General features: G+C 34.6%; 2 long non-coding RNA genes across 3 annotated transcripts in view; one reads left to right on the forward strand and one right to left on the reverse strand.

Annotated features, from left to right (window-relative positions):
• Positions 1-21,199, reverse strand: part of LOC123797779 (uncharacterized) — a 504,316-nt gene that overhangs the window by 436,455 nt on the left and 46,662 nt on the right. Inside the window, exon 1 of one of the 2 annotated variants that reach the window (XR_006781059.2) lies at positions 19,334-19,433. The exons of the other annotated variant lie outside the window; for it this stretch is intronic. This is a non-coding gene — a long non-coding RNA (uncharacterized LOC123797779). Of the gene's footprint in view, positions 1-19,333; positions 19,434-21,199 lie in introns of those variants that run through there. 2 annotated transcript variants of the gene reach the window in all.
• Positions 1,277-5,440, forward strand: LOC148109431 (uncharacterized). Its single transcript, XR_015725629.1, has 3 exons — positions 1,277-1,363; positions 4,171-4,318; positions 4,630-5,440. It is a non-coding gene; the product is annotated as an uncharacterized LOC148109431 (long non-coding RNA).

The raw sequence follows: 21,199 nt of genomic DNA on the forward strand, positions 1-21,199 counted from the left end.
ATACACAATTTAGATATAGATTCTCATGTGAGCAATAGAAAAACACTGAAATTACACTGGCATAATGGGGAAAAAATACCTTCAGGAATTCAGTTTACTGCACTCAGCCTTATCCAGAGTCTGGACCTTGTTCTCATGTTTCAAAGTAGCATCTATGCTCAAGGCAAGAAAATGGAAAGAGGATGGGGAACCTGGGTGGCTCAATAGGTTAAGTCTCAGCTTTCAGCTTAGGTCATGATCCCAGGGTCCTGGGAGAGAGCCTCACGTCAGGCTCTCTGTTCTGCAGGGAGCTTGCTTCTCTAACCCTCTCTCTCTGTCAAATAAATAAATAAAATCTTTAAAAAAAAAATGGAAAGAGAATCAAAAATAATAAGGGTCAAGGTGCTACTCTGTATCTCTTTAGGAGATTCCCAGAGCTGCCATATACAGACTCCATTTACATCCCATTGACTGAACTCCACTTGCAAAGCCCTTCCACAATGCAAAAGATAATGGGAACTATGGTCTTTAGTAGAGGTGACCATATGTCCAGGTAAGTATTCTATTTCTTTAGGAGTGAATGGGTACTGAATATAGTGGTCTCTGCTAGCTACATATTAACATTTAGTAAAAAATAATAAAAAATATAGTGTTAAAAGGAAGTAACTGAATTGACAAACCCAATGAATTGGTCCCACTATGCCAATTTAATTGATAGTTGATAAAATTGTTCACATCAAAATTACATTACTTTAGCTAATACACACATTATCCTGTATCATTTTTGTAGCCCAATGTAATATGAAATTAAAGGAGGAAAACTATAACAATAAATGCAGTAGGAAATTAAAGAAGAAAATCTGTGAAATATTACAACAAAGAACAATGTTTAAAAGAACTTGAAGTGTATATGTGAATAGAAATGAGGTTTCAGAGAACACGTATGTATTGCACTATGCACAGTGTCTGGGATATATTACACCCTCAAAAACGCCATCTAACTCCTCTTTCTGTGAATCAAAGGATATGCAGATTTTTCCTCATGTAAAACACTCTATGTAGAATATCTGGAGAATACTTTTAAAGAAGAAAATTTGGGGGAATTTTTTAAAAGTATACAAGATCAAGGATATTTCTCTATTAGAATTGGGTGCGAGGTTTTCTTTTTTTTTCTCTACATATTTTAGTTCATTAGTAAAGAATAGGTCCATTCTCTGAAAATCTTTAAATTTTAACTAAAGCACTGAGCATTAAAATTGCTCTTTGGACCTCTCTAATCACTGAAGTTTTTCTTGTCCAGTCCAAAGTTAGGTGAAAGAAGTTCTGCTTTCTTGAAGGAAACAAAAATCAGGTTGAAGAGTTTATTCCTTGGAAAAGGAGTGAGGTACTTCTAACTCTTGTAATTATTACTGCTGTGGTTAATAATAAAAAATTATGTGAGTTGTCTAAACCAGGATATAATAAGAGTCTGAATAAAGTTAGTGAGTTAATATGTGTATTTGTAATATTCTTGCATAGGGTGGAGAAGACCTATAAAAGAACCCTAAGTAATAAGTATGTGTCTAAAAAAACAATTCTTTATAAACTGTGTTTGCTGGTATTTTAAGTTTAAGATCCATTCTCTTATGGATTAAAACTTAATTAAGGCAAATTACTTCATGTGGTTCTCTCCTTATTTATTTTTTTATTTTCCTGTGATATTTTCATGATTACTTTATAGAAACCCATTTATCTGGGGCACATTTATTTTTTAAATTGTAAGAGTTTCACCAGCATAAGAAATAAAATGCTGTATTTGTTTATCTCTTATAAGAAGGAGAAAAACAAAAAGAATAGAGATATTTTATACCTGCTACATGTTACTCTTTTTTTTTAAGATTTATTTATTTTAGAGAGAGAGCACATGGCTGAGTGGGGGAGGGGCAGAGGGTGAGGGAGACAAGCAGACTCCCCACAGAGTGAGGAGCCCAACATGGGGCTGGATCCCAGGACCCTGAGATCAAGACCTGAGCCAAAATCAAAAGTCGGACACTCAACTGACAGCTACCCAGGCACCCGGTTACATGTTTAATCTTAAAAGAATAGAGAAACTTCATACCTGCTACATGTTTAAGCTTAATTTTGCTATTTAAAATCTAGGGCAATTGGGTGGTTCAGTTGGTTAAGCATCTGCCTTGGGCTCTGGTCATGATGGTCATGATCCGAGGGTCCTGGGATCCAGCCCCACATTAGGCTCCCTGATGTGGAAGAATGAAATCTTGCCATATGAAACAATATAGATGGATTCAGCAGCTATAATGCTAAGTGAAATACACCAGTCAGAGAAAGAAAAATAACCATATGATTTCACTCATATATGTAATTTAAGAAACAAAAAAAATGAACAAAGGAAAAAGAGACTAACAAAAAACAAGACTCTTAAATATAGAGAACAAATTGGTGGGTGCCATAGGGGACATGGATGTACTTAGGGGTGAAATAATAGTATTGTTAAATTGTTAATATAATAATATTAACATAATATATAAGATATATTTTATGCATTATATTATTATATTTATATTATATATATATATATATAATATAATAATAAAGTATTGCTAAATAATAAAATAGTGCTATGCCCAAGCATTATTTTATTATAGGGATTGCAAATCTGAAATGGACTATAAAGATTAGTTAATTCAACACACCACATTGTCTCTGCTTGAACATCAATATCCATTCTATTTTCAGAGAAATGTGTAATTGTTTATATTCTCTAGAGTATATTCTGCCACCTTCCCCTAAAATCTTATAAACATGGATCTTGGTTTAGTTCTCTAAAGTCACAACAATAAATGACCATCATTCTTCTACGTGTCAGACATTGAGTATCTTAGCATAAGTTTCATATACACCGTTGTCTTTTTTTTTTTTAGACCAAAAAACTTTATTTTTGTCAACTATTTTTCATATTGTGTCTCCATGGTGGCTGGAAGAAAGACTGCATTCTTCCCTACAATGCAACTGAGTATAGATAACTAAGTCCTAAGAAGTTGAATACAAAAGAAGCCATCTGTGCTGAATTTAAAATTGTCTTTAAAGAGAGGGATGTGTCCTTCTCTGCTTTTGCCTAACTTCCTTCTTCCATCAGTTTCTTTTCAATGTGCTTAGAATATGGTTATAAATATATGGAGCTTACAAACACATCTTGACTGTAAGTATAAAGGCTGTATTCCAGGAGGATTTCATTGGAAACTAGGAAGGCAATGGTTACAGGTAATCTGGAGGAACAACGACCCAAACTTGAATTATAAATTTCCAGACATTTGAGTAAGGAATAAAACTTCATGCATAATTTAAATACTGCTAATATGGGTGTTTTATCAATTATTGTTGAGATGTATTCTGAATGGGTGCATCCTTAGGTAAGCTCTCATACTCCAGGTGTGTTCACATGAAGACATTTTGCTACCTGAAAAAAATGACTATATTTATGTACAACATTAATTTATAACATGATAATATTTAAATGATGCTAAATTTATGAAAAGAATTTAAATATTTTAAACATATTTATCTTATTTATTGTATCTGTTGACTCTCATGTATGAAAAATGAGAGATCTTGCATACTTATGCTTCTTCCCACCTTTTATTCCCATTCCTGTAAATTGGTTTTGTCAGTTGAATTACCATTTTGAATTAAGATATATAACAGGTACTTCCTTACCTAAATGTAATTTTAAAAATTAGTTTGATTCAAGATTCTATAGAGCCAAACTTCTTCACCAATATTTTTTAAGCTATAGCTCTCCAAATTCTTCCATTTGTTTTATTTTTACTGATTTATTTATTGTCCAGATATGATTAATTTTTTCAGTAGTTTTCTTAATAAATACTCAAGGATGGTTTTGCAGGATGAAAACATTTGCCCATTGCTTTATGGCTGAATGAACATTTTTCTGAATACAAAATTACTGGTATAAATTTCCTTTCCTCAAAACTCTGTTTTATTATGAGAATATCTGAAGCCAACGTGATTTTCCATTGGTATAGACATTTCTTTTCTGACTAGGTGCGCATCAGCTTCTTAGGATACTTGCTAGTGCTAATTACTTACAAAAAATTTCCCTGAATGAATTGTGCTCTTTCAATCTAAAAATTCAAGTCTATTTTTTTTTAAAGATTTTATTTATTTATTTGACAGAGAGACAGCAAGAGAGGGAACACAAGCAGGGAGAATGGGAGAGGAAGAAGCAGGCTCCCAGCGGAGAAGCCTGATGAGGGGCTCGATCCCAGAACCCTGTGATAACACCCTGAGCTAAAGGCAGACACTTAATGACTGAGCTACCCAGGTGCCCCTCAAGTCTATTTTTGAGAATATTTTCTTCTCTTATATATCTCTATCTACTATCTTAATTCCATTTGCATTGTTCTCCACTTCTTGAGTGCTGATTATGTGTAGCTTGACTCTTTGTAATAATTACCTTCTCTCATTTATCTTATGTAATCTTTGTTGTTGTTTTGCATTCTAATTTAAGGTTAGTCTCTGGGATTATGAATTGCTTGGGCCATGGAATATGAGCAGGAGTAATATGTGCTACATTCAAGTATGTTCATATTCCCTAAGATGTTACATGTAACTTGTTACTTTTGTTTCTTCCAGCTCCAACAAAGAGCAATCGTTTAGATGATGGATAATCCATTACCCTGGGTGACCAAGTGAGGATGAAATTGACCAGAGCTGTACTCCACGCCAAACTGGACATGTAGCATGAACAAGAAATAAACCACTGTTCTTTTATACCAGTGGTACCTGGAAACTGTTTCTTACTACAACATAACCTATCCCTTCCTAACTGGGTATAGAAAACAGCTTGCTTTTCTTATTAGTCATACCATTTATGTCTTTGATTTTATTTTTATTATTTTTAAATATTTATATTCTTCCATCCTTCCAAATATGTTTGTCTTCTCCTATTAGGTTTCAAATGTCTGCATCAATGTTGCATGTGTTTAAACTCTTTTCTCTAGACCATGTTCTGGGTCACAAAACAGGTCTCAACCGATACCAAAAGACTGAAATTATTCCCTGCATATTCTCAGACCACAACGCTTTGAAAATGGAACTCAACCACAAGGAAAAATTTGGAAGAAACTCAAACACGTGGAGACTAAGAACCATCCAGCTCAAGAATGATTCGATAAACCAGGAAAATCAAAAATCAATTTAAACAATTTATGGAGACCAACGAGAATGAAAACACATCAGTCCAAAACCTATGGGATGCTGCAAAGGCAGTCCTGAGGGGAAAATACATAGCCATCCAAGCCTCACTCAAAAGAAAAGAAAGATCTAAAATGCAGGTTTTATATTCTCACCTGAAGAAGCTGGAACAGCAACAGAGGGACAGGCCTAATCCACACACGAGAGCACAGTTGATCAAGATTAGAGCAGAAATCAATGAATTAGAAACCAGGAGTACAGTAGAGCAGATCAACAGAACTAGAAGCTGGTTCTTTGAAAGAATAAATAAAATTGACAGACCACTGGCAAGACTTATCCAAAAGAATAGAGAAAGGACCCAAATTAATAAAATTACGAATGAAAAGGGAGAGGTCACAACCAACACCAATGAAATTGGAAGGATTATTAGAAACTTTTATCAAAGCTTTATGCCAATAAATTAAGCAATCTGGAAGAGGTGGAGGACTTCCTGGAAACCTATAAACTACCAAGACTGAAACAGGAAGAAATTGATTTTTTAAACAGGCCAATTAATTCTGAAGAGATTGAAACAGGGATAAACAACCTTCCAAAAAACAAAACTCCAGGCCTGGATGGTTTTCCTGGGGAATTCTACCAAACATTCAAAGAAGAAATAATACCTATTCTCCTAAAGCTATTTCAAAAAATAGAAACAGAAGGAAAGCTACCAAACTCATTCTATGAGGCCAATATTACCTTGATCCCCACACCAGCAAAGACCCCATCAAAAAGGAGAATTACAGGGGCGCCTGGGTAGCGCAGTCGTTAAAGCGTCTGCCTTCGGCTCAGGGCGTGATCCTGGCGATCCGGGATCGAGTCCCACATCAGGCTCCTCCGCTGGGAGCCTGCTTCTTCCTCTCCCACTCCCCCTGCTGTGTTCCCTCTCTCGCTGGCTGTCTCTCTGTCACATAAATAAAAAAAAAAAAAAAAAAAAATCTTTAAAAAAAAAAAAGGAGAATTACAGACCGATTTCCTAATGAATATGGACACCAAAATTCTCAACAAGATCCTGGCTAATAGAATCCAACAGTACATTAAAAGGATTATCCATCATGACCAAGTGGGATTCATCCCTGGGATGCAAGGGTGGTTCAACATTCACAAAACTATCAGTGTCATAAATTTTATCCAGAAGGAAAAAGCCAAAAATCATATGATTCTCTCAATAGATGCAGAAAAAGCATTTGACAAAATACAGCATACTTTCCTGATTAAAACCCTTCAGAGTGTAGGGATAAAGGGTACATTCCTCAATCATAAAAAACCATCTAAGAAAAGCCTACAGCAAATATCATTCTCAATGGGGAAAAGCTAGAAGCCTTTCCCTTAAGATCAGGAACATGACAAGGATGCCCACTCTCACCATTATTATTCAACATAGTACTAGAAGTCCTAACAACAGCAATCAGACAACAAAAAGGGATAAAAGGCATCCAAATCGGCAAAAGAGAAGTTAAAATGTCTCTCTTCGCAGATGACATGATACTCTATATGGAAAACCCAAAAGAATCCACTCCCAAACTATTAGAAGCTATAGAGCAATTCAGTAATGTGGCAGGATACAAAATCAATGCTCAGAAATCAGTTGCATATCTATACACGAATAATGAGACTGAAGAAAGAGAAATTAGGGAATCCATCCCATTTACAATAGCACCAAAAATCATACGTTACCTTGGAATTAACTTAACCAGAGACGTAAAGGATCTCTATTCTAGAAACCACAAATCACTCTTGAAAGACATTGAGCAAGACACAAAAAGATGGAAAAATATTCCATGCTCATGGATCGGAAGAATTAACATAGTTAAAATGTCCATGCTACCCGGAGCAATCTACACTTTCAATGCTATCCCGATCAAAATACCAATGACATTTTTCAAAGAACTGGAACAAATAGCCCTTAAATTTATATGGAAACAGAAAAGGCCCTGAATCGCCATGGAATTGTTGAAAAGGAAAAACAAAGCTGGGGACATCACAATGCCAGATTTCAAGCTGTACTACAAAGCTGAGATCACAAAGACAACATGGTACTGGCACAAAAACAAACACATAGACCAATGGAACAGAATGGAGAATTCAGAAATGGACCCTCGGCTCTTTGGGCAACTAATCTTTGATAAAGCAGGAAAAAACATCCGGTGGAAAAAAGACAGCCTCTTCAATAAATGGTGCTGGGAAAATTGGACAGCTACATGCAAAAGAATGAAACTTGACCACTCTCTCACACCATTCACAAAGATAAACTCCAAATGGATGAAAGACCTCGATGTGAGACAGGAATCCATCAAAATCCTAGAGGAGAGCATAGGCAGCAACCACTAGGACATCAGCCACAGCAACCTTTTTCATGACACATCTCCAAAGGCAAGAGAAACAAAAGATAAAATGAACTTGTGGGACTTCATCAAGATAAAAAGCTTCTGCACAGCCAAGGAAACAGTCAAAAAAACTAAGAGGCAGCCCACGGAATGGGAGAATATATTTGCAAATGATGCTACACATAAAAGACTGGTATCCAAGATCTACAAAGAACTTCTCAAACTCAGTACACGGGAAACAAATAAACAAATCAAAAAATGGGCAGAAGATATGAACACACACTTTTCCAATGAAGACATACAAATGGCTAACAGACACATGAAAAAATGTTCAAAATCATGAGCCATCAGGGAAATTCAAATCAAAACCACACTAAGAGACCACCTTATGCCAGTAAGAATGGCAAAAATTGACAATGCAAGAAACAACAATTGCTGGAGAGGATGTGGAGAAAGGGGATCCCTCCTACATTGTTGGTGGGAATGCAAGTTGGTACAGCCACTCTGGAGAACAGTGTGGAGGTCCCTTAAAAAGTTAAAAATTGAGCTACCCTATGATCCAGCAATTGCACTACTGGGTATTTACCCCAAAGATACAGACATAGTGAGGTGAAGGGCCATATGCACCCCAATGTTCACAGCAGCATTGTCCACAATAGCTAAATCGTGGAAGGAGTCCAGATGCCCTTCAACAGATGACTGGATTAAGAAGCTGTGGTCCATATATACAATGGAATATTACTCAGCTATCAAAAAGAACGATTTCTCAACATTTGCTGCAACATGGACGACACTGAAGGAGATAATGCTAAGTGAAATAAGTCAAGCAGAGAAAGACAATTATCATATGGTTTCTCTCAACTATGGAACATAAGAACTAGGAAGATCGGTAGAAGAAAGGGATAAAGAAAGGGGGATAATCAGAAGGGAGAATGAAGCATGAGAGACTATGGACTCTGAGAAACAAACTGTGGGCTACAGAGGGGAGGGGGGTGGGGGATGGGATAGGCTGGTGATGGGTAGTAAGGAGGGCACATATTGCATGGTGTACTGGGCGTTATACGCAACTAATGAATCATCGAACTTTCTATCAAAAACCAGGGATGTTGTATGGTGACTAACATAATTAAATAAATAAATAAATAAATAAATAAATAAATAAATAAATAAATAATAAAATCTTTTCTCATACCTTTCCCACCTTTGTATTTTTCTACTGTGTTTCTGAATATTTTTCCATGTTCCATTTCAATAATTTTCTTCTTTTTGTTAATTTAGTAATATGTCTTTATTTCAAGAATCCTGATTCTTTTTCTTGGGTGCAACATTCTTTGAAATCATGTTTAAAATACAAGTTAGAGCTGTTTCTAAAGATCTCTTAATTTTGTTCCGTTCAATGAGATCCACTGAATGTTGAACATTCAGGTTTGTTTGTTTGTTTTTTAATTTGGTGGCTTTCTTTCATGGATTTAGTTTTCTTTCTGATTGTTTTCCTGTCTTTTTTAATGGATAATTCTTGTCCTCCAATGTTTGCATATAATCCTATTGAGTGTATAAAAAGAATAGGATTATGTGGAAGTTATTTAACTCCCTAAAACATGTCCCCTCATTTTTCAGTGCTAACACTAACTGGCCTACTCACTTATACTACAGCTTCCCATTTAATAACTTAAATGAATGCCAAAGGGTTCAATACTATTTCTATTAAGTCTGGTTTATACCCTGGATATACCCTGAAATATTCCTACTGCATCAACAATATATTTTTGCTATTGATTTGAACTGTGGTTTCTGTGGTTTTGTTTCTCTGAAGAATTGGAAACAGAAATCTTCTTTACTGACAGAAATTTCTGAAAAGTTTTGACACATTGATGGCAGTCTTTCTTGTTTTTTTCTGCTATTGTAGCTGTAGTCTGATCTCTATCTTGTTGTTTAAACTTTTTCTGGGATTTGGGGGTTTGCACAGTTGGCGATCCTGGCTTCGTGTGGAATTTCTGTCTGATGTCTTAGATTTGCTTCTCTGAAGCAAAGTACAGTTTCTCTGGAAAATGTGACCATATTTTCCAGTCTGTAATGGTGATTTTGTAGCCTGCCTATGTGTTTCAATGGCTTATTTACAGTCTCAGGTCATCTGTGAATTTCATTAGCATATGCCCAACTGAATTGCAGAGAAAGATGCTCAACAGGATAATATTAAGAACCAAGTCCTATTCCTCAGTTCCTTCCAAGTTGACATTAAGTCATTAATCAACATTCTCTTAGGATTATCATTGAGAAGTTATTAAGCTAATTATGTTATTGGAAAGTTCAGAATTCTCCATCAATTTCTCAAAAATACCAAAAAGAAATTGTCAATATCCATGCTAAAATTCTTTTACTCTCTAGCTTTACCATTTCTTATCTGGTTTCTCTGCTTCATTGTCCTCCTCCTGGCAGTTCTTTGTATAAGATCAAAATAATCTTTCAAATCTGATTAAGATACAGCCCTGATCCTAATGCATCAATGTCTTTTCTATAAGTTCTTACATGATCTGACATCTAGTTACTTCCTACCACTCTTGTAAAACATTGTTTTTCTTCAGAAATTTTGCACTGCTGATTTTATTACATAAAATGTTCTTCCCTTACTTAGGGACATGGCTTTCTCCTTCATACTATACAGGGTCTACTCGAATGTGATATCCCCATAGATGCCTTTCCTAATTATCTGTTTCAGAAAAACATGCCCCTTCCATTACTTTCTATCTTTTTATACTGTTTCATGGTTTTTCATGGTACTTGTCACTATTTGACAAAACATATCAAATATTATATATTATGTATAGATGAACAGATAGGTTCAGATATAGGTACAGGCATGGATATAGATAAAAATAACATATATATATTTATATATATATTTATATAGTTATATAAATCAATTATGCTTTTATCCTTTTTCATTTCTCACCAAGAAGGCAAGGCCTTTTTTGTTTTGTTCACAAGCCTATCCCCTATCCTTTGACAGTACCTAGCACTTCATAAATATTTACTGAATAAAACTCTAAATGTAGGAAGAAAGAAATGAATCCTCCTCATCTATTTGTCTATCAAAATATATCTTTAATTGAATGACATGACTTTTTAAATCCTCACTGGCTCTTATAGGCCATTAACTTTGTCTTTTTAAATGTTTATAAATCATCTGTTTCACAATTTTTTTTATCAAAATGATCTTGACATTATTTAAACTCATTTGTCCATAGTTCAGCATTTACCTTATTTACTTTTAAGAAAATCATGTCTCTGAACATTTCTCACCTTCTAGAACTTCTGAAGAGATAAATATAATAGATAATGGTAGAGTATGTATCAAAACAGTCCACCTTATACCAAGAACCCCTAAGTTATGTCACTGTGATTCATCAACTTTCCGTGATAATTGGTAGAACTAGGAAATTAGGAGCAGAAACTCAGGTTCATGTTATTTACATTATTCTAATTTTCTGTCTCATAGCCCACAAAATCAGTGTCCTAGGAATTATACTTCAAAGTGTTGTAAATAAGGATATGGGGAATAAATGTAAAATAATATAGAATTAGTAGGTATTCAATAAACATATGGTAATATAATTAATAGCCTAATGGAGACAGGGCAGATATAGGGCTCAGGTATAGGTGTTAAAAAGTTGTTTTCCCACAGTCTTGCCTACACCATACTTTACTTTTTAGTATCAAAATGTTCTATACTTTCCTACACTAATGATCATTCTCTTTGGGGGAAAAAAAAAAGTTTTTTTTGTTTTTTTTTTCCCCTTATGCTTACATCAATATATTTCATACTGTGGATCACTGGCTAATGTTTTTTTATTGTTTTTTTGGGTTTTTTTTTTTTTTTGCTGTTGTTATTGTTTTCTTTATATGTTTTTGTCAATGAAAATGTATTGTTTAAGGTTTTCTTATTGGTAATAAAATTATTGAATAATTTATCTAAATTTGTACATATGCCACATCGGAACATGATAGTAAATACAAATACAACACCTCCTCACACACATACACACACATTGCTTTCGGAGGGTAATGACAGACATTAGTATCAGCCTTATAGACATAAAGAATATAAGGTTCAGGTCCCTGTATATCTCCATATAATTCACCAGTCTCTCCCCTACAGAACCAAATGTATTGTGTTAGGTAAGAGTGGGAAGTACTAACAACAATTGAAGCTGTTATGCTATATGTGATGTCTTTGTTGGAGTATTTTTTTCAAGATTGTATTTATTTATTTAACAGAGAAAGAGCACAAACAGGGGCAGCACCAGGCAGAGGGAGAGGGAGAGGGAGAAGCAGGCTCCCTACTAAGCATAGAGCCTGATGTGGGGTCAATCTCAGGACCCTGAGATCATGACCCAAGCCAAAGGCAGATGCTTAACTGACTGAACCACTCAGGTGCCCCACTTTGCTGAAGTATTAACAAGGCCTCAGGTAAAGGAAAGGTGACCAATGATCCAATTAATGTGTTCTTGTCCATCCCTATTAATAAGAGTATCTTCCATTCCTCTTATGATTTATGCTTTTTTAATTCTATTAGGAACTTTTTTCCTAAACCAGTGAAAGTTATGGTAAGGTTTCATTCTTTTTGCATATTTTCGTCACACCACTTGTTCAAAAGTATTCTACTCATAATTTTGTACTAGGCTTGTCTCTAGATTTTTCCACCCTCTAACTATAAGGCATGGGAGTCTCTTTATATGCTTCCAAAAAGACCCACTAACTTTCACACTTAGGTATTAATTGGTAGCTAATCACCTTCAGTTTTTCTTTGTATTCTCTAATGAAGTAATTATACCCAGAAGAAAAATTTAATTACATATCTATACTATTTATCCTGTAACTCTCAAATTCCTGACCTATTATGTTTGCCTATATATTCTCTCCTACTAGTATCCCATCCCAGTTCAGATTTTAAATTACACCATAAGACAAAGAATTAGTAAGTATAGGAAAGGAAAAAATAAAAATGCTGCTATTTGTAAGTAATATAATTGTATAAATAGAAACTCCAAAAGAAAATGTGAATAATATATCAAAATTTATAATAAATTTAAGAAGATCACTAGAAATAAATATACTAAAATAATTACATTTCTACTTTACAACAAAGGGTATTTAGAAAACGACATTAACAAAATCATTTACAACTGAATCAAAAATATGAATACTCAGAAATATACTAGTGAAAGATGTTCAAGACCTTTCTAATAAATATTACGACCATATTAGTTTCCTATTGCTGCCATAACAAGTTTCCACAAACTTAGCAGAAAACGTATTTTTACCTTATGATTCTCTAAATCAGAATTACAAAGTAAGTCAAGAGGGCTACAATCCTTTCTGGAAGCTCTAGGGGAGAATTACTTCCTTGCCTTTTCCAGCTTCTATAGGCTGCCCATATTATTAGGCTCATGGACCCACATCACTCCAGCCCTTTCTTCCTTTGTCACATCTCCTTCTCCGGCAGGATCCTCCTGTCTTCCTCCTAAGGAACATTATGATTGCACTGTCTCTGCTCAGATAATTTGGGATAATCTCTTCCTCTCAAAACGCTTAACCTAATCATAAGTCCCTTTTTGCTACGTAAGATAACATATCTACAGTTTCCAGGAATTAGGATATGTGGACTTCCTTTGCAGGACTGTTTTACTGCCTGCCACAATGGGAAATAGTCAAAGAAAAACAAATGAAGGTCTTTATACTACACAGTATGTGGAACTATTAAGAGAGGTGTAAATGTTCATGGATTAAGAATCTAAATACTGTAAAGATGTCAATTTCCACTAAATCTTTCAATAGGGTCAATGAAATGTCAATTAAAATATTATTTGTTACTCAGTGGAAATGATTCTAAAATTTATATGAAAATTCCAAAGACAAATTATGGCTATGATAATTTTAAACTGGCCTTAAAAATTTGTAGTACTTACATTGTCATATATCAAGACTTATTATGCAGTTTACTATAATTAAGACAGTATGGTGTTAATGTAAAGATAAATAAAGTCATCAGTAAAACAGGGAAGATTAAAGATACCAGAAATTTCCCTCCATATACATGTATCTAGTTTCTGACAAAAGTGACACTATAGAACACAGAGGAAGGACTGGTCTTTCCAACCAGTGGTTCTATGTAAATGGATATGCTTATAAAAATAATTTTTATGCCCTTCCTCCTTCCACACATAAAAATTCCAGGTACATCTATATTTACATGTGTACTTATCTCTGGATGTATGTTAGAACTAGGGATTTTAGAACGTAATATAGGAACATTACCTATTAGTCACAGGGCAGGCATAGAGTTGACAATACAGAAAATAAAACAACCATAAAACAAGATTTAAAAGTTGGAGAGACTGATGTCAACAAGACGGTGAAATAGGAGTTTTCTACTGTCTTCCCCTCAATACCAATTTTGACAATCACCCACTCATGACAGCACTTTTGTGGAAATCTGGGAGTCAAGTAGAGAATTCCACCACACTCTTAAGGCAAAAAACATCTGAGATTGTATGCACTGAGGAGGGTAAGAGAAAATTTCACTTTTGCCACATCTTCCTCCCTCATAGTAGCAGCTCAGTACCAAGAGAGACCCACTTGGCCCATGATGTCTTCCATAGGGGAAACTGAGATGTCTTCCCCAGCTGTATGAGATGCTGCTACTACTTCTTTCTCACCCTATCCAGAATACTGTACAGAAATGAGGGATGGGGAGGGACTAGGAGCACAGCAGCCAGAGCCTGGAATTCATCAAACAGTGGATGCTGGAAATGCCTCACCTGTGGACCCATCTAACCTCATTGCTCCAGGGACTTCGCCCACATATCCCCACCCTCTGTGATGGGCTCCCTGAGAGTACCCTATGAGCAGCAAGTTCAAGCCTTATAGATAGCTAGTGAGCATGCACAGAAAGCTAGCCTAACTATGCAGGACTGGGAGAAAGCAAATAAAGTTGAACATTCAGCACCACCTTATAGAAAGCTAATGGGAAGCAATCAGTCTGGCTTTGTAGGATCAAGAGGAAGCATACAAGCTTAAGAATTACTCCCTCTCCCCAAGACAGAACATCTGTGAAACAGACATATCCATAGAAAAAGTCTGAGATAGCCTCAGAACTTCTATCAGAATTGACAGGTGAAAATATTTCCCTCCAGAAGCCACTCCAGAAAGACTGGAAGAGGCTGCTGCTTTTGTAAATGTAAAGACAACAACACAAGACTTCAAGAAACACAAAACATCAAGGAAACATGATAGCACCAGGAGAACACAATAATTTTCCAGTAACTGACCACAAAGAAATAAAGATCTATGATTTATCTGATTAAAGTTCAAAATAATTGTTTTAAGGAAACTCAGTGAGTTACAAGAAAATACAGAAAGATCATTAAACCAAATAGGAAAACATTACACAAATAAAATGAGAAGTTTAACAGAGAGATGAAATTAAAAAAAAAAAAAAGAAAGAAACAGAAATTCTGGAGCTGAATAATACAATAAATGAAAAGAAAAATTCTAGAATACATAGGAGATTGAATCAGTAATCAAAAATCTCTCAATAAAGAAAAGCCAGGACTATATAGTCTCTCTGGTGAATTCTACCAAATATTTAAAGAAGAATTAATGTTAATCTTCTCAAACTCTTCCAAAATATTAAGAGGAGGAAACACTTCCAAACTCATTTTAGAAGGCCAGTATTACCCTGATACCAAAGCCAAAAATGGACACAACAAGAATAGAAAATTACAGGCCAATAACCCTGATGAACATAGATGCAAAAACTCTCAACAAAATACTAGAATACAGAGTTCAACATCACATTATAAAGGTCATACATCATGATCCTGTGGAATTTATCCTTGGGATGCAACGACAGTTCAATATACATAAATCAGTAAATGTGACACCCCACATTAACAGAATGATGGATAAAAACCTTATGATCATTATAATAGATGCATAATAAGCCATTTGACAAAATTCAACCTACTTTCATGGTAAAAACTCTCAACCAACATAGGTATAGAAGTAATTTACATCAAAATAATACAAGCCATAGATATCAAACCCACAGCTAATATCATACTCAATGGGGAAAAGCTGAAAGTGTTTCTGCTATGATGAGAAGCAAGAAAAAAAGTGCCTTCTCTCACCACTTCTATTTCAACATAATATTGGAGGTCCTAGTCAGAGAAATTAGGCAAGAAATAGAAATGAAAGCCATCCAAATTGGAAAGGAAAAAGTAAAAATTGTCTGTTTTCAGATGGCATGATCTCACCTATAGAATACCTTAAAGATCCCACCAAAACCTGCTAGAATTAATAAATAGATTTAGTAAAGTTTCAGAATAGAAAAATCAATATACAAAAATCAGATTCACTTCTATACCATAACAAAGAACTATCACAAATAGAAATTAAGAAAATAATCCCATTTACAATTGCATTAAAACAATAAAATACATAGAAATAAATTTAACCAAGGAGTTGAAATATCTGAAAATTGTTAAGATATTGACAAAAATCTGAAGAATTCATAAATAAATGAAAAGATATCCTGTGTTCATGGATTGAAAGAATATTGTTAAAATGTCAACTACTAAATGTTATCTATAGAGTCAATGTAATCCCAATCAAAATTCCTACAGAATTTTTCAAAGAAATAGAAAAAAAAATCCCAAAATTTGTGTAGAACCACAAAAGACTCCAAATAGCCCAATCAATCTTGAGAAAGAAGAAAACTAGAATCATCACACTTTCTGAGTTCCAGCCATAGTACAAAGCAATCAAAACAGTATGTACTGGCAAAACAAAACAAAACAACAACAACAAAACAAGACACACAGACCAATGAGACAGAGTAAGAGATCAGAAACAAACCCACACATGTGGTCAACTAATCTTTGACAAGAGTGTCAAGAATAAACAATGTGTAAATGATAGTCTCTTCTATAAGTGGTGTTGGGAAAACTGGATATCTACATGCGAAAAGAAAAAAAAAATGAAATCAGACCCCAGTCACAAAAACTAACTCAAAGTGGATTGAACATGTAAATATGTAAGACCTAAAACCATAAAATGCCTAGGGGGGAAAAAAAACAAACAATGGGAAAAAAATCCTTAATGTCAGTCTTGGCAAAGATATTTTGGATATAACACCAAAAGCACAGGCAACAAAAGCAAAAATAAACAAGTGGACCAAGATTAAACTAAAAAGCTTCTGTACAACGAAGGAAACAAGCAACAGGATGAAAAATACAGAATGGGAGAAAATATTTGCAGACCACATCCTGATAAGGGGTTAATATCAAAACATATAAGGAATACATACAACTTAATAGCAAAAAAAAAACAACAAAAACAAAAACAAAAAAACCCAACCACTTAATTTGATTAAAAAATGAGACAAGTGCTGAATATACAATTTTCCAAAGACATACAAATGGCCAACAAGTCCATGAAAAGTTGGTCAGTATCATTAATCCACAGGGACATGCAAATCAAAAACATGATCATATATTACCTTTTAGCTATTAGGATGGCACTTATCAAAAAGACAAGAGGTGACAAGTGTTGTGTGGAATGTGAAGAAAAGACACTCCTATAAACTGTGGGTGGGTTATGAAAAATTGGTACAGCCATAGTAAAGTATGGAGTTTCCTCCAAAAATTAAAAATGTTACTACCACATGTTCTAGTAATCCTACTTCTGTGTATGTACCTGAATGGAACAAAATCAGTATTTCAAAGAGGTATCAGCACTCCTGAGTTTATTCAGAATTATTAACAATAGCCAAGATCCAGAAACGACCTAAGTGCCCACTGATATATAACAGATAAAGAAGATGCAGTGTATATATGCGATAGAATATTATTCATTCATGAGAAGGAAGGAAATCATTCTATTTATAATGACATGGATAAATCTGGACAACACTATACTATAAGCCAGACAGAGAAAAACAAATACTGTCTGATATCACTTATATGTGGAATCTTAAGGAAAAAAAAAATCAAACTCATAGAAACAGAAAGTAGAATAGTGGTTATCCAAAGCTGCATATGGGGAAAATGGGGAGATGCTGGTCAAAGGGTATAAACTTCTAGCCATAAGATGAGTAAGTTCTGGGGATAATGTACAGCATGGTGACTATAGTTAATAATACTGTGTTGTATAGTTAAAACTTGCTAAGAGAGTATTTTAAGCATTCTCATCACACATACAGACACACATACACAGACATAAAGGTAAACTATGTAGGGAGATGGATGTGTTAATTAACGTGATTATGATAATCATTTCACAATATGTATGTATATTAGATCATCATGTTGTACACTTTCAATATATACAATTTTATTTATTAATTATACCTGAGTAAAGCAGAGGAAAATAAATAAAACATTTTAATTAAGAAGAAACAAAGTATGTTCTCTGATCACAAGAGAATTAAACTAGAAATTACTAAATGAAAGATACATGAAAATTATCCAAAGATACAGAAATTAAATGACTCACTTTCAAATACCCTTTCAAATACCCATGAATCAAAGAGAAAGTTAAAGGGGAAATCAGAAAATATTTTGAAATTATTTTAAAAATGTGAAATAAAAAATACTTTTATCTAAGTAACAAAATAAATAAACTGGTTAATTGTAAAGTGGGAAAAGAATTTTGAACCAGAATTTCAAAAAAAAATTTGGGGGAAATCCCCCAAAACATGAAAATTCTCTCAACCACAGTAAGTCATCAGATAAATCAAATTAAAGCCAGAGTAACTCTATATACCCCATAATATGGCTAAACCTAAAAATAAATAAATAAAAGAATGGAATAACAAGTGGAAAAGTTATAGAACTACTAGAACACTATCACACTGCTCATGGAAGTATAAATTTTATTCAACCCTTTGGGAAAATTACTTGGTTGTGTCTACTGAAGCTCACATACTGAAGCTCATACCAAAGGGCATATCCTACATCCCAGTTATTTCACTACGGTACATGTTGGCAGGCAAAGGCATGTGTAACAATGTTCATCACAGCACTGTCCATAAAAGTCAAAACTGGAAACAACCTTCTCAATTTTAATTAATGGGTTGCTTTTGACATTTGGATGAAATTGTTCTCACTATGGTATAATTAGCATCCTCCAGTCCACCAAAAATAGTAGCACTGTTTCCTAGTCATTTTGACAACCAAAGTATCCCCACATATTTTCAAATGACCTCCTGTAGAGAAGTACAAATCCCTCATGAACTACATTACCCGAAGGCAAAAGAATGAATAATACTGCAGAATAAAGGACACAGAAATAGAGCATTCGAAGAGGATAAGAAAATAGTTTCAGGAATTGATATTCTTTTTAAGGTGCAGAAATTCAGAATGAGAATTTCAGAAAGAAAGACTTAACAAAAGAGTACACTGAAATTAATACAGAAAGTAAAAATTTTAAACCGTTTCTCTCTTGCATTGTAATTTCTTTATACAGTTGTATAGCCACTAACTAAGTAAAAAGCTTTTACTTAGATTTTCAGTGCCAATGAAATAATTATGGCAGGGACTGAAGCAACCTGTCTCAAACCTGCCTACTGGTCCGCTTAGAGACATCAGCCCGTTGACTGGCCATACTTGGAGCAGCTGGAGTTAAAAGGCTGTACCAGTGGGCAAAACAAGTAAGATCCCAGATGCTCTATCAGAACATGATATAAGACAAACCAGAAGAAGAAATCATCTCCTTACCACCATAAGTCTTAAAATGAGGAAGTTATCCAAGTAGGTAACCAGCAAGAAAATATTTTCTGTGTTCATTAAGAGAAGGGCATTATCTAGCAAGTTTCTTCCCCATCTAGGTCCAAATAACAAAGAGTAAGGGTAGAGGTTAATGTATCATCTTGTTATTAATAAAGATTAACATGGCAGGTGTAGCTTCATTTAGCACAAAATAGGCATTCCAGCTAAATGAGGCAAAATTACCCAAAGGTCATTGTCATGCTGGACTTGGGAAGTTCTTCACTGACAGGGAGTAGAGAAGAACTAAGCTCTTTGTGGGCTTGTTAGCTTCCTAGAGAAATGGTAGGAGCTAAGCTAAGCATGTCCAGTTATTTTTCTCAAATTTATCAACAGTTTACTACACATCCCTAGGGATGCGTAAATAAAAGTGGAGAGAGGCCTGGGGCTCCCTTTAAAGGAAGAAACTATCAGGCATGGGAAGGGTAAGTTCCTCTATCCTTTCTTTTTTTTTCCCCTCCCCCTCCCCCTTGACATACTGGGCCTAACAAAGAAGTCTGTGGTTAAAGAATTGTGTGGCATTTCCCCTGACCCAACTGATTAGCAGTTTGTCTGAGTAGCACTACGTCTACCTTTCCTGAGTTCACTTCTCCAAACATCTGCAAATACTCCTAAGACCATCAGTATTCAGCTTAGATTTTTGTTCCCCAAAGGTACTGAAATGAATCAAAACAATATGTTCATTAAACTAAGACACCGTATACTCTCAGTTAAAAATTCACCCTTTGCTCTGTTTACATACCAGATTAAGTCCAGCTTCATTATTTAACATTCTATATCAATTAGAATAAACTCCATGAATTCAAGTAACATCAAGATACTTCAGTAATAAGACGTGCAAATATATTTCAACAATAAAAACTATGCCAAAATACAGAAATACCTTCAAATTTAACACAAATTCCCTATTACATTTTAGGGAGAAATTCAAATTCAAAGATTAAACCTCCTTGAAATCATGTTGAAAACACAATAAATTGAAGTTCAAAATGAAATCCTCTTCTCCTCCTGAATTAATGATTAAAGTTCTGAAGCCTTAATTTAAATCTTAAAACTAGTCTCCCAATTCTCTGCATCTGTTAATTCTTTGTTAAAGGGGTTATTAATGCCTGGTAGGAGCTAGAAATTTCCTCTTTAGAATTGTGTGGTTCCTGTGGAGCCCCTAGAATTCTATTAGTTTATTTCCAAGTGTCATAAGTACTATATTTATTCATTAAACAAATATTTATTGAGCGTCTCCTGTGTGACAGGCACTTTCCTAAATTCTTAGGATACATTAGTGAATAAAACATATTAAATATCCAGGCTGTCATGAATCTTCTATTCTAGGGACTATGACATAAAATAAATAATTAACGATATATTAAAAACTTAAGTTATTGAAATTTTTTGCATGTGCTAGTGGGGAAAATATATACAGGATAAAGAGAACAGTGAATTTGGATGAGGAGTTACAGATGATAGCTTTAAAGAGAGTGGTTAGGGTGAGCTTCACTGAAAAAGTACCCTTTAACCATGACTTGAGGTAGGCAGCTTGGGAGAGTGAACTGTGTAGGTTTTCTGGGGAAAGAGTATGGGGGACAGAGAAAAGTTAGAGCACAGGCCCCCCCATCCCTCTCAGTCTCAGAGAGTATGTCAGCATGTGTGTAGCTGGGGTTCTTCTAGTCACTGTCCTTGTGTCTTTCACTGGAATGAGTCCTTCTGAGTTCCAGAAATTACCATGATTAATAATAAATAATAATTAATAATAAATGTAGTTTACCTTTACTTTCCTGAATTGTGTAATTCTAGCTCAGAGGCGTTTTCTCTTCAGCTCAA

The sequence above is a fragment of the Ursus americanus genome, chromosome 9 (assembly GCF_024610735.1).
Source record: "Ursus americanus isolate L20-20 chromosome 9, mUrsAme1.1.p, whole genome shotgun sequence".
Lineage (NCBI taxonomy): Eukaryota > Metazoa > Chordata > Mammalia > Carnivora > Ursidae > Ursus > Ursus americanus.